The sequence below is a fragment of the Rhinolophus ferrumequinum genome, chromosome 3, assembly GCF_004115265.2.
Source record: "Rhinolophus ferrumequinum isolate MPI-CBG mRhiFer1 chromosome 3, mRhiFer1_v1.p, whole genome shotgun sequence".
NCBI classification, from domain to species: domain Eukaryota; kingdom Metazoa; phylum Chordata; class Mammalia; order Chiroptera; family Rhinolophidae; genus Rhinolophus; species Rhinolophus ferrumequinum.
Genome location: NC_046286.1, coordinates 11,705,813 through 11,719,448, shown reverse-complemented (window position 1 = coordinate 11,719,448; position 13,636 = coordinate 11,705,813). Strand labels below are relative to the sequence as shown.

The following is a 13,636-nucleotide window of genomic DNA, read 5'->3' as shown; positions in this document are numbered from 1 at the left end:
TCTGTCCTTTGCCCGCCTCACTCCCAGGGCATTGCGGTGCCTGTGGTTTCCTGTTCACTCGCCCGCCAGACCCTCCGGATGGGTTCTTCCTGCGCTGACCGAACTGGGCTTTATTCCTCTCGGTTTGCGGGTGCCTGGCGGGACGAAGACGATGGGTTTGAATTCTAACACGCGCCAGCTGTGGGACTAGGGGCGCAGGACCTAACTGCATTGTGGCCTCAGTTTCCTCTTTTGTGAAACGGGGGTGTGATTGATAGAAGGGGGGAAAGAGCTAATACAAAGGGTCTGTGGCGGTGTTAGACGTATAGCAAGGTCAAGAAACGGCGTCTCCTGTTGTTTATTTCCTGGGTAGCGCGTCGAAGAGCGGCTAACGCCTGGAGGCAGGAGTCTGGAAACCTGCGCTGCACCTGCACAGTCGCGCGTACCTGAGTCTGGGGGGCGCGCCTCTGCCCTCTCGCCTAGGGCACGGGGGGCGGGGTTTGCGGGGGCGGGGGACCACACCGGGAGTCCTGGCCCAAACCTTAGCTGAACAGAGCATCCAGTTCGCTTTGTCTCCCCCGCCCCCTCTTCCCCACTTCCTGCCCAGCTTTAAACTCTCGATCCGCGGCTCAGCGAAGACTGTAAACATGCGGCGCCTCGGGAGGTGGAGACTGGTTCTGTTTGGGCGTCTGGGGGAGTGGTGCACGCCCCTCCCTGCGGCTGGAGGTTGCGAACCCCCATCTCCCCAAAAAGAGAAGCCAGAGGCGGCAGGAGAGAGTGTCTGCGGCCACAATCGGTGCTTCGGGGGGCTCACCTGCCAAGGAGGTAGGCTTGAAGGCTGGAGAAGCCAAGATAATGGGGGTCAGCATCTTCCCCCTTCGTTGGTGCCTCCAAACTTAGGCAGGACACCGGGGTAGGGGTCGGAGGTGGGTGGGTTGAGGAGGTCACTGCGCTCTCGTCACCTCCTGGTTGTCCCCAAGAGCTTGGCTTATATTCTCAGTGAGCTGTTTGTTGTGCATGTAGTTGAGGGGCGGAGAAGCCCACCAAAGCCCTGAGTGCTCTACATGTTTGCACAGCCCCCTCCAACCTGAACCGCGATCCTGGAAAGTCAGTGGGCTGTCGTGGTTTTCTAGATCTCAGAGATAGAGGTGGGGGCCGGTAGGAAGGCAGAAGCAGTGTGGGCAGGGAGCCTTCAGGTTCTCTTGCCAGCCAGGGCCAGGGAAGGAGGCCAGAGGAGGAGACTGGAAGGAGGGACCCCTCAGTGTTTGGTGTCTGATGGGTACACAAGTGATGGTCTTAGCCTTTTCTGTGTCTTTTCATGTGTCCACAAGGGGAATAACTGAAGCAAGTGGTTGCTGTTACTAAGGGAGCATTGATATATTCATTTGCAAGCACCGAGCACCTGTATGTCTGGGATTGTATTGGATGCTGAGGGTGCGATGATGTGATGTACCCAACAGCTAGTATGCGTCATGATCAACAGAGATAAGTCTCCAAGCTCAGGTGGCTGGGAGGCTTCAGAGAGAACAGGATGTTTGAGTTGGGTTCTGAATGATGAATGGTCACCAGGCAGAGAAGTGGTGGGAAGTCTTGGGGGACACTTACTCATTCCACAGAGTGGTACTGAACCCTGATTGTGTTGTTGGGCATTGGGGTAACACAGGGACCCAAAAGCACTTCCTGCTCTCTTTAACCCCCTGTCTAGGAATGAAGAAGTGGGAATGAACATGATGAATTCAGGGGAAGGCAAGTTTCTGGGCTGGTCCCCAAGAACCCAGAAATTCCCAGCTAGATGCAGCTGGGAAGGTCCACCTGGGAGTGATGTGACAGTCCACACAATCTTGGGGCACCCACTCCCCAGCCCTGGACTCTAGGACTGCTTCTTCTAACAAATCTTGTTCTGTGCCCCCCACCGCAATTCTCTTTGGGACCCAACAAGGATGAAGAGAACTGGCTCTCCCGTTGGTTTTCTGCAGATTTTTCTGCTCTTTCAGTTCCTGGGCTCCTTTGAGAGATGACTGACAACAATTTATGAATTCAGCAACTGTCTGCTGTGGTCATACCGTCTGCACAGGCTAGATGTTGGGGACATAATGGGAAACAAGTCAGAGCTTCTATCCCCCTGGAAGTTAGAATCAAAAGCATCTCTGAGAATTCCAGCAGGATCCAAGTCTATGCCCAGACCTTGGGACCTTCTCCTCCCTGTTCCTTCCCTCAAGGGTTCAGAATACTAGCTAATGCTTAATGGTGCTGTCAGATACTCTTCTAAATGTTTTAGGTGTAATGTCTCATTTAATCCTCCAAACAGTCCTATGAGGTAAGCACTAGGATTATCTCCATTTTATAGATGAGGACACTGAGGCAAAAAGAAGTAATTTTCCTAAGGAGGACACGAGAAATAAATGGCAGAGCTGGGGTTTAAAGCCAACTCACATGACTTAGGAGGCTCTGTTCTTAACTACTAGGCAAGCCTGCCTCCTTGACTGACCACATAGAATGTGCACTTGAACCAAGGGCTTAGGAGTTTCCAAAAGGGACGCCATCGTCCTGTATGAGCGTGGGTGCTGGTGCTGTTCACAGGGAGCCCCAGAAGGCCTGAAATAGGGTTGAGGTAACAGCACAGAGCTGGCTGGTATCCTCTCCTAAAGGCCTTGTGTGTGTGTCAGCGCATGAACTTCCTAAGCTTCAGTCAGCAAGAGGAACACACCAAGGTTTGATGCAAGAAAGAACTCAACATAGATGAGATGTGCCAGAATCTGGTAGCTGGGAAACCAAGGCACCTCTCTTGTTGGAAATCTTTAAGAATAGCAGAGATCCTCATATTCTAGATTCCAGGAGGAACAATCCAACTTAGCTGAGTAAGGAAGATCGTCAAGGAGTGGAAGCAATCTTAAGATGCTCACCTCTCTTCCCCAGAGCTGCTGCATCGCAAAGCTGCGTCTGTGGACCCGACCTCACCCCTCCAGGCAGGCTGGGACAATGCCCGTGATGCAAACCAGGCCATGGGGCAGAGATTCCATAGATTACAGCCATTTTCCCATTACCTTTCTGAACGTTTGGGTTTCTCCCAAGAGCCCTCTGCACAGATCTGGAGAGACCCTGACGCTGTGTCTCTTTGCCTGCAGTCAAACCACCCCCTACCATCTATATTTGTTAGAGGGGTGTGTGTTGGGGAACAGGGGTTGATGCTCAGGCTGGAGGGTAGAGGGTGGCCTCCAAGGTAACTGGTAAGCAGGATGTGAAAGTTGAGAACTCGACAGGCCTCCAGGCTGCAACACACACACACACACACACACACACACACACACACGCCTTCCTCTCTCATCATAGGTGGGGTGCAGTGGAACCTTCCGTGCGCCCAGCCCCCTGCCCCAGGCACTCTTCAGGCTGGGGAGAGAACAGGTTGTACTCTTGAGAAACCACAAGAGGAAGTTTAGGGAGGGCTGGGGTGGGGAAAGTTCTGGGGCCCTTGCCAAGTTTCCCTTTCATTGGTAGATGTGTTTATTTTGGTGTGTTTGTCTTGCCCTCAAAGACATTTAAATTTTAAACCCTCTGAGTTTTAAAGACCGGTCGAGGCCTGCCCAGTTACAACAGGAGGGTGTGGCCAGAGCCGCCCCTGGAAGTGGGACTGGAACAAGGTACCCGTTTTTTGGATTTCACCTGGGATTCATACTGACTGGGGAAGGCTAACTCCAGAAAGTCTTCTTTTCTCCTCTCTGCCCTTTCACCTTGCTTTTCTCAAAGCACTCCCTACCGCCCTACATTCCTCAGAGGAATGTGGTTATAATGGCCAGTTAGGGGCTATCCTACATGTTTTCCTGCCTTATCTTATTTACTAATCACCACTTCAGGTAGTGAGTGCCTCTATCCCCAATACTGATAAGGAAACAGGCTCAGAAAGGCCAAGAGACTTGCCTGAGGTCACACAGCTAGTTAGTGGTGGAGCTCAGGTTTGAACACTTGGTCTATCCGATTTCTAAGCTTGTGCTCTCGAAGTCTTAATTCACTGCCAAACAGAGCACCAGCTTCCCCTGAGCAACAGAGACTGAAATCCAAAGATGTATTAAAAAGGATGCTGCTTTGTTCGTGGGCAGGGTGGGGGAGGGGTTTGGGTCCAGAATTGGAAGTGATTCCTTGGAAGTTAGTCTGGTTAAAACAAAACACAAAAACCCCACTGAAAAAAGAAGATACAATGGCTGAAAGTTTGAGGTCAAACTGGGGAAGGCTGAACCAAATGGGAGGAAGATTTAGGAGGGGTGTCACAGCTGTGCTCCTTTGGAAGCCCCCCCCCCCAGATGGGGGAAGGGGCACGCGTGGAGCCGGATTTCTAAAAAGCATAAGAACTTTCTAACAAATAATTGCCTAATCCCCATCTGAAGAAGTCAGTGCCTCGCCTAGGGGAGTCTAAAGCACATGCTCACGATGGTCTTCTGCCGCCTAGAGACCCCCAAAGCCTCTTCCACCTTAAACCTCCGGTGTGATTACTCATGGGCTTCTTCCGTCTGTCGTCCCTTTGCGCCTCCGCACTCGCTGGGCCTTGCTGGTCCCCATCTGTCCACCAGGTGGGGCTGTTGTCCATTGTGTCGCCCCACGAGCAGCTGGATTGGGTGAAGAGCGCCACCTGGTCCATCCGCCGCCAGCTGGTTGTGTGGATCCTCTTCCCCAGCCTCTTCCCATCTACACCCCGGAGCCCAGAAAGCAATTTTTGACCCTGCACAACCTCCATAAAATGCCTCTTAGGTTCCAACCCAGCTCAGGCCAAACTATTCAGGCCTCTGCCCCTGGGGCAGGCTCCCTTCTGCAGGTTTGGGATCCCCTCCCTCCCACACTTTCTTTCCCTTCCCTGACCTTCCTTTGCCTTTGAGATAGAAAACCCAAGTGTTTGGCGCAATGGGCAAGGCCAGCAGCCCTCAAGGGCATTGCTTTTCATACTCTTCAAAGGCATAACAGGGCACCCATGTTATCTCCTTTAAGGGACCTCAAAAGCCACGCCTCTCTAAAACTATTTGACCTCAGTGGCCTGACCAGTTCTCCCACCCTGATTGAAATTCCCCCAGGACAGCCACTCCTAAGGTGAGAGAGCAGGGGACTGAGGCGGTGTCTCTGGAAGAAGGGGGAGGAGTGGGGTTGCTTGGTGCCTCCTTTGTCAGCCCAGATCTGCTTGCTGCCCCCTCAGACCCACTGGGGGACACAGAGCCACTGGGGCCCCAGGTACAGAGCAGACACAGCCCAGTGTGAGGACAGAGTGCAGTTTCAAGGCATGTGGCCAGAGGACACCATGGAGGGCATGCTCAGAGAAAGAGGTGATAAATACTACCGTGTTTCCCCGAGAATTAGACTGGGTCTTATATTAAGGTTTGCTCCAAAAGACGCATTAGGGCTTATGTTCAGGGGATGTCCTCCTGAAAAATCATGCTAGGACTTATTTTCCAGTTAGGTCTTTGTCATACACAATCTCTGGTCCTGCTCCCGCTCTTTGTGGGTGGTCACAGAGTATGGGGAGGCCAAAAAGGAACACCAACAGAGCCACGGATAGGGGTTCACACCACTGTATTCTTGGGGGCGGCTGGGCTGGAGACAGGAAGCAGGATCCACACGATCCGCAATCCGCCATCCACTTCTCTGCCAACCAACCAATGTCTGTAAACTGAGGCCATGTAGCACGTCCACCCCTAGAATCTATTCTAAGACGGGGGAGACATACACCGTGGAGGTTCCAGGGGCTGGAGGAAGCCTTCCTATACCCAGTGGTAAGGAAAGAGCTTTCACAGTCACAGTCTTTCCCCCGTAACCATCAATGCAGATTGCTGGTCGGGGAACAGTTCTGGGTTCCCATAGACAAGACTGCAGTCTGTGCCAGTGTCAACTAGGGCCAAAACCCTCTGCACATTAGAAGGGGACCAATGTATGGACAGTTCCATGTGGGGCCTCCGGTCCCTGCTCGTCCCCTCTGACCGGGTACCTTGGCCCCCCACCTCATCAAGCTGAAAGGAGTTGTCCTCAAGGGCCGCATGAAGTCCTGGAGGGACACGGGTCACGCTTTCCCAGACTTCTCCTTTAGGCTTCGCCGGAATTGCTGTTCCGGATGCAACTGTTTCCAAAGTTCCAACGAGAGTGCATTGGGTTGTCGGTCTATTTTTTCCAGATCAACCCCTGCTGCCACAAGATCACGCCATATCTGTGCGCGTGTTACTCTCTGAGGCCCACAACCTTGCCCCCTTACCTTTGATTTGGGCTTCCAGGTCTTGACTTCTCGGACCTCCTGTCTTAACTTTCTTTGCCTCAGGCTTTCAACATCCCCTAGGGTGGCCATGGCAATGGTAACTTCATGGATCCGCTGCCCCACATAGGGGCAATCAAGGATCCAAAAGCACTCGCAGGGGCAGTATCCAAAACCAGATCTCTCATGCTGGCTGTAAAACGCCTGTCATCCAGCCCCCGCATGTTAGGGTTGAACATAGCATGTCTCATACCCATTTCACAGATGATTTGAGTAAGTTCCGTATATGACTGCCATTTACTCGGTGCCTGGCAGCCCACCAGCCTCTCCCCATACTGTGCGTACCACAGGTGGTGAGCCACTCCATTAGAGTGTGGTTGCCCTGGTCTTGGGTCAACCTGTGGCAGTTCTGTAACCTTTGTCGCAGGGACGGATGCACTGTCACGGAGGCCAGCTTTTCCATCTCGCCTGGGGAGCAGAGAATGCTGTCTGCCCCCTCATCCCATAAACGTAGTAGCCAAGCCGAGACTGGCTCTCCAGGGCGCTGTCTGTACCGCCTCCCCAGCTCCTGCAACTCAGTGGGAGTGTAAGGGGTGTAGGTTGTGAACGCAGTCACAGCTGGGTTACCGGCAGCAACGCCCCCACGGCCCAAAGGTTGTTCATGCTTCAACTTTTGCTGCATGATTGGCTGGTCGTGGGGATTGGGAGCTGCATTGTTTCCACTCGCGTTGTCCGCCTCTGCCTCAGAGTTTCCACCATGTCGCACCTCCTCTAACAGGAGGACCCGAGCTTCCAGTGCCTCCCACCGGGGCTACTGGTCCCGCACCTGGGCTATTTCAGTAAGCACTTCCTCCGAGTTATGACGCAGCGGGGTGAGAACCTCCTTTAACTGGCGGTCCCGAGCTTCCAGCACCTCCCACCGGGGCTGCTGGTCTCCTAGCAGGTCTATTTCATTAAGCGCGTCCTCCATGTTACCACGCAACGCGGTGAGGAACATCCAGCCCACACGGGCCGGCTGTACCCTTCCCCTCCTCCGGCAACTGCTCAGCCAGAGCCTGCCGGGCCCTCTCCACGCTGGCCAGAGAGCCATCCATGTCCTCCCACCGCCCCTTGGGGGTCCAACTTCTGAGAACAGTGGCCACCGGGTACCACACACTGTGTGGGGGCCACCTGTCCTCCTGCCCAGAGTCAGACGCCATTTCTACCTGGCTGGAATCCTGCTCGCCGTGCCAGGTGTCCGAGTGGGTGGTGGCCTCGGTGTAAGATGTCCACAACCCTCGGACACAACCTACAGCAGCAGCAGATCACCAAAAGGAAGGAGACACCTTCTATGGCCAAGAGGGTGGTGTGCCATCGGGAGGCTCGAGTCTCCCAGGCCGACTGTGCCTCCTGTCCCCGGCGCCGCTCCTCACGGGCCTCCCAAAACTGAGCTTTCATACATATAAACTGCTCCATTACTCCTTTGAAAAATCTGGCAGGCACCATATCCTGCTTGCTGCGCCATGTGTCATACAGGGTCTCTGGTCCTGCTTCCGCTCTCAGTGGGCGGACACAGAATATGGTGAGACCTAAAAGGAACACCAACGGAGCCACAGGTGGGGGGTTCATACCACTATGTTCTCGCTGGCGGCTGGATTGGAGATACAAGAAGCAGGAGCCACACGATGCGCAATCTGTCGTCCGCTTCTCTGTCAACCAACCAACTTGCCAGCCTAGCCACGGCAGTTATGTGGCTAACCGGTTACAACTGATGGCCAACTAGTTACAGCTGATGGCCATCTGATTACAGCTGATGGCCATCTAATAAGTGAGCCAGCACGTTTCCACAGGGGCTGAGAGCCTGGAAACTGCTCTCTGGGACTCCGTCCCTATAGTCTTATTTTTGGGGGAACACGTTAGTAATGTTCCAAGCACTTAGTAACTCATGTACTCTCTCCAACAGCCTTATGAGGCAGGATACCCATTTTCTAGATGAGCAAACCAAGGCATCACAGGTTAAGCAGCTTGCTTCCATCCACATACCTGGTCAGGGGCTGAGCTGGAGTCTGACCATTTGGCTGTAAAGTTTGTGCGCATAACCACTAACCCGTGCTTTCTCTCATGGAGGCGTTGAGAGCCTGTGCTCAGTAGAGAACCCACGCTGGTTTGAGTCCTAGCTTGTCTCCTTCCTGGCTGGGTGAAACTGTTTTCCTCATCTGGAAAGTGGGCATAATATAGTCCTTACCTCACTGGGTCATTATGAAGATTAACAATAGCTAATTTTTTTAAAAAACATGTATTATTTAAAAAATTTTTTCAATTACAGGTGATGTACAATATTATATTAGTTTCAGGTGTACAACATAGTGATTAGACATTTATATAACTTACAAAGTGATTACTCCAATAAGTCTAGTACCCATCTGACATCATACAGTGTTATTCCAATATTATTGATTGTATTCCCTATGCTGTATTTTACGTCCCCATGACTGTTTTTATATCTGGCAACTTGTATTTTAATCCCTTCTCCTTTTCTACCCTTCCCCCCAACCCCCTTTCATCTGTCAACCATCTATCTGGTCTCTGTATCTATGAGTTTGTTTCTGTTGTGTTTGTTCATTCATTTCGTTCTTTAGATTCCACATATAAGTGAGATCATATGGTATTTGTCTGACTGATTTCACTCAGCATAAAATCCTCTAGGTCCATCCATGTTGTTGCAAATGGTAAGATTTCATTCTTTTTTACGGCTGAGTAGTAGTCCAAAAATGGCTAACGTTCATTGTACGCTTACTCTATGACAAATGTGAGCTTTCTGTGTCCTCACAACAGCTCTACGAGGGAAGCACTATTATCATACCTTTATAGCAAAGAAACTGAGGCACAGAGTAGTTACTCAGAGTAGGGGGCTGAGGCTTTGGAGCCGCACTCCGCACTAGGCTCATGAGAGAATACACAAAGTCCAGCCAAGTGCCAAATGGCATAAGACCTTATAAGTGATAGCCTCCGTCATTGTGTCATCGATCTAGTCATCTCACAGACTGAGCTCCTTGGGGTGGACCCGGGGCTTACCCAAAACCAAAGAGGCAGCTCTGTTCTCTTTCCTCCCCGTCCCATCTATTACTTAATTTCACCCTGTTTTCTAAAATAAAAATCAGCCCGCAAGTTCTGGCCTGTGGTCAGACAGTTGAACAGAATACTTGAAATTGGGGCTGTCCCAGAAACTCCCAGATCTGGCCCCAGCTTTGTCTGCTCCAGCTCACCCTCCCTCCTGTTCTGTGTTCTCTTCCCTCCAGGCCTCTCCTTCTGCCCCCTCCCCTGGGGGCCCTGTGTTCTGGGAAAGGAAGCCTGAGCAGGGCCTCAGACAGATGCAGAGTGTGGGCTCCAACTTGAGCTCCAGCTGGAGGAGTTAGAGGCTGTGGAAGGAGGAGAGGACTGGCCAGGGGAAGGGAGGGCGGATGGGGCACAGAGGGCCCCCATGCTGCCTGTCCCCATGGCGGCATCTGTCTGGTCTGACTCTTTCCTAAGCTCCGGTTTATTAAGCTCATTCGGCTGGGTGCTCTGGTCAGAACCAGCTCTGAGTAAGACCCAGGGGAGGATTTATTCCTCTCTGGTGAGTGGATTTCACAAGCTGTCTTTGGATTATGGAGGAGAGGAATGCTGTTCCCTCCCAACACAAGGCCCCTGAGAGTCAAGGCTGCTTTTTCCTTTCCTTTCAGCTCCATCCCCTTTTCTCTAAGCAGTATCTGTTACAGAACCACAAACTTGGAGACTGTTCAGATGTGGAATCTATTTTCTTCACAGTGGGAGAGGATCTTTGGGTTACAAACTCTCGAATGGACTCAGTGGCTTTGCATAGGCCAGATTCTCCCAGGCCCTCTCTGTTCCCCTTCCCGTCAGCTGGTGCCTGCGGGTCCTAGGGGCAGCCTCCATCTGTTCTTGGAATTGACTTAGCTTCCACCTGACCAGGCTGAGTTTTACTCTCAGGTCTCCTGGTCTCTAAGGAAACGGAGTCTTTTTCTGCCTGGGCCCAGCCTCTTGGGCTCTAACGCAAAACTCTCGTTACAGTTACTAGACATGAGCTCGGTGCCTCCTGGGTGGTCCTCAGAAAGTCTTCACTTGTCCCTGCTTCTTCCCTGCCTTTCCTCTGACACAGGTCCTGGGAGTCCTTTTTGGTATTCCTTGTAGGAATCGATTGTGTGGATGTCTCTGAACCTTCATTTCTTCCCAGGCCCATGGCAGCAAAGATGTTTGGGGATAATAACAGCATATCTTTTCCCAATACCTCCACCTGTCAGGGACTGTTGTAACTGCCTATATATACTACACACCATTTGTAAATAAGTAAGTGTAATAAATACATGTATTTATTAACTCATTTCTCATTTGTTCCTCAAAATGATCCTATGAGGTTTCCGTATTTTATAGGCGAAGGACAGAGGTTAAGTAACTTGCTCTAGGTCATTTAGCCGGTCAGTACTGAGAGCCTGGTGACTGAAGGAACGCTGACCTTACTTCTCACGCACGTCGTCTGTGCCTGTACACGCATGTGTGCGCCCAGCCACCAGGGGGCGTGTGAGGATACCAGGTGCCCTGTTGAGACATTGCCCTGAACACAACGTTGGGATAGGTAGAGCAGGCTGGTAGACCCCTGAGTTGCCTCTGTGTGTGACCATGTATTTGTGTGTGACATGCCTGTCTGTGTGGAGGTGTGATGGTGTGGATACGAGTCCCCCAGGCAAGCCCAGAACTTCCCCCCATGCAGCTCCTGGCCGGACCTTCAGGGATGTCCCCACCAAGCCAAGCAAGATGGAAGGGAAGGAGGAAGGAGGGCCCAGCCCTGCTCCAGCAGGCAGGTCAGGTGTCACACACGACCCAGGAAGCAGGAGTGGGTGGTGGTGATGTGAGCTTTGCTAGGTGGGGCAGGGGCTGAGGAGCCCTGGATGAATCAGCCTGACCACAGCCGCCCCAACTATGGTGATGGTGAAAACAAGCTTCCTCCAGCTCCCCCTCCAACGCTCATTTTTCTTTCCTTTCTCTCCCTGACTCTCAAGCTTTGGCAGGGGTGTGGCACCAGGGTGGTGTTTAAAGGCACACCTTTGGAGTTGGTGGTTAAGCTGGGTCCTAGTGCTAGAATTGCAACCTTGACCTTCAAGGTACTCCAGCCCAAAATGGGCAGCAGCCCTGGCCACGAGTGGATGCCACGTACCCTGTCCAGAGGACACGACTGGGTCTTGTCCTCCTGGGCTCACCCACGTGGCATTTCCTTCCAACAACAACTATAGGTCTCAGAGGTCTCGTCCAATCTTCTTTTATGGTTGGGCCACATTTTATGCAGTGTTGGATTCAAAGTCAGTGTAAAAACGAAATATGCTTCAAAGTTACTATGAAAGTCTTCTTAAACTGCTCATAAAAATTAGTATTCATAGTTTGTGCATTTTCTCCCGTTTCTAAGAATCTCCAGCATAGCCAGTTTTTATTGGGACAGGTGGCCAAGTCTTTGGTTGAACGTTATGTTGAGCTTGGGATAAGGGACCACCTTTTATAAACAATATGTAGGTTTCTGTGGTTGGTGGTTGTCTTCTCCAGTAGATATAATTGAATTTGTGATAGTTAAATGTGCACATTTAGGAATTCAGTATGCACTTGCTTACAGGTTCTTATGAGCTCCCTGGGCCACAAGAAAGGTTTGTGACGGTGCTGTGGGAATCTAGAGGAAAAGAGCAGTTGCTTTTGGATGGATTAACCAGGAATTTCTTCTCAGAGGTGCCATTGAGAAAATAAAAGAGGCATGGACTTGATTAGAAATTCTATTCAGGAGCAATTTTAAATGGTGGTTGCTTTTGTGTGTTTTTACTTTTCTGAATATCTTTTTTTTTTTTTTTTTTTTTTTTACTGAAAACCATATTATCATTTTTCTATTCTCATTTTATGGCAATTGTCAGGCTGACCAATTCTTTATATTATTATCGATTCTACAATAATGAGTGGCTATTTTTAGAATTATTAATTATTTCTATAACAATAATTCTTAATATGATCACTTCTTGGGTTTTTTTTAATGGTTTAAAAACTCTAGTTACACACTGGGGCAAGGTGGTGAGACATGAATATAGTAAAGAATGGAGAGGGCTGGGGTGTTTCAAAGACTGTGTCTGCTTAAACTGATGTGTTCGACGTAAGGCCATAGTTATCAAACTTTCTGGACTCAGGAACACTTAAAATCCTTAAACATTGTTAAAGACACCAAAGAGCTTTTGTTTTTGAAGGTTGTAGCTCCTGACATTTAATTTCTATTAAAAATTTTTAAATGAGAAATTTAAAAAATTCTTGTTAATTCCTTTAAAGTAGCAATAAGAGACTCATTTCATGTTAACAGAGCAACATGTTTTTTATAAAATGATAATTGTATGTTCCAAAGCAAAAAAAAAAAAAAATTACTGAGAAGTGCGGCCTTGTTTTACGTTTTTGCAAATCTCTTTAATGCCTGACTTAATAGAAGACAGCTGGATTATCAGATCTGCTTCAGTCAGTTGCAATAAGTTGTTTTAGCGGGTGTATATGAAGAACATCTGGTCTCAGACAGATATGTAGTTGAAAAGGGAGAACCTTGCTGACGGTTCTAGAGCATAACTGGCCTAGTGGGACATAGAGCTGGAAAGGAATGTGGGGCGATGGTGAAGAAGCTGAATTAACTAGGGAGTTTGGACTTTATTTAGTAGGTAACGGGGAGCCATTGAAGGCTTTTGAGAAAGGAAGCGACATGATCAGAACTGTTTTAAGATGATTTTTAGGGCAGTAGAAAAGTAGAATTGGTGAGAAAGTCTACACAAAAGCTATAAAAAGGATTGAAACTAGGGTGACGCCAGTAGAAATGGAAATGAGGGGGTGATTTGGCAAAATATTTTGTAGGTAGAAGCAACAGAACTTAGTAAATATTTTGTAGGTAGAAGCAACAGAACTTAGTAATTATTTGGTAGAAGGGTAGGAAGAATTATCTGCTCTGTGAAATCGCTCTTCCCTCTCTCTGTTAGGCACCATGCATACTTCTAAGATGAAGTAGTTGCCATGTGTTGTAGTTGGCTGCTCACATGTCTTCTCTCTTCCTAGGTGACGGTCAGTGCTCAGTACATGAATGAATGACGGTAGTCAAGAATTATGACCCCGGAATATTTCTGCCTGAGTAGCTGGTAGAATATTGGTGCCATTATATAATAATTTAAAGACCAGGAGGAAAAGATGTCCATTATCATTAAGTATCATTGTGTAAAGGGTAGGAGGAGATGTCAAGCTAGGGATGGGGAAAAAATAGTGGGAGGACCTTGAAATATACTGTCCTCTTGGCAAGGAATTACATTTTCCTAGGTACTAAAGATTTGGGGAGAAATATGAAGAACACCTAGGGGAGATTGTTCTTTGTTCCCAAGTAACTCAAATTAGGACAGTGTTTTTCAA

At 49.8% G+C, this 13,636-nt stretch overlaps 1 protein-coding gene across 1 annotated transcript in view; it reads left to right on the top strand.

Annotated features, from left to right (window-relative positions):
• Positions 1-635: 635 nt before the first annotated feature.
• CCND3 (cyclin D3) overlaps positions 636-13,636 on the top strand; it is an 84,703-nt gene continuing 71,702 nt past the window's right edge. Inside the window, exon 1 of the mRNA XM_033097000.1 lies at positions 636-804. The gene's annotated coding sequence lies outside the window, so the exon portion shown is untranslated. The remainder of the gene's footprint in view (positions 805-13,636) is intronic.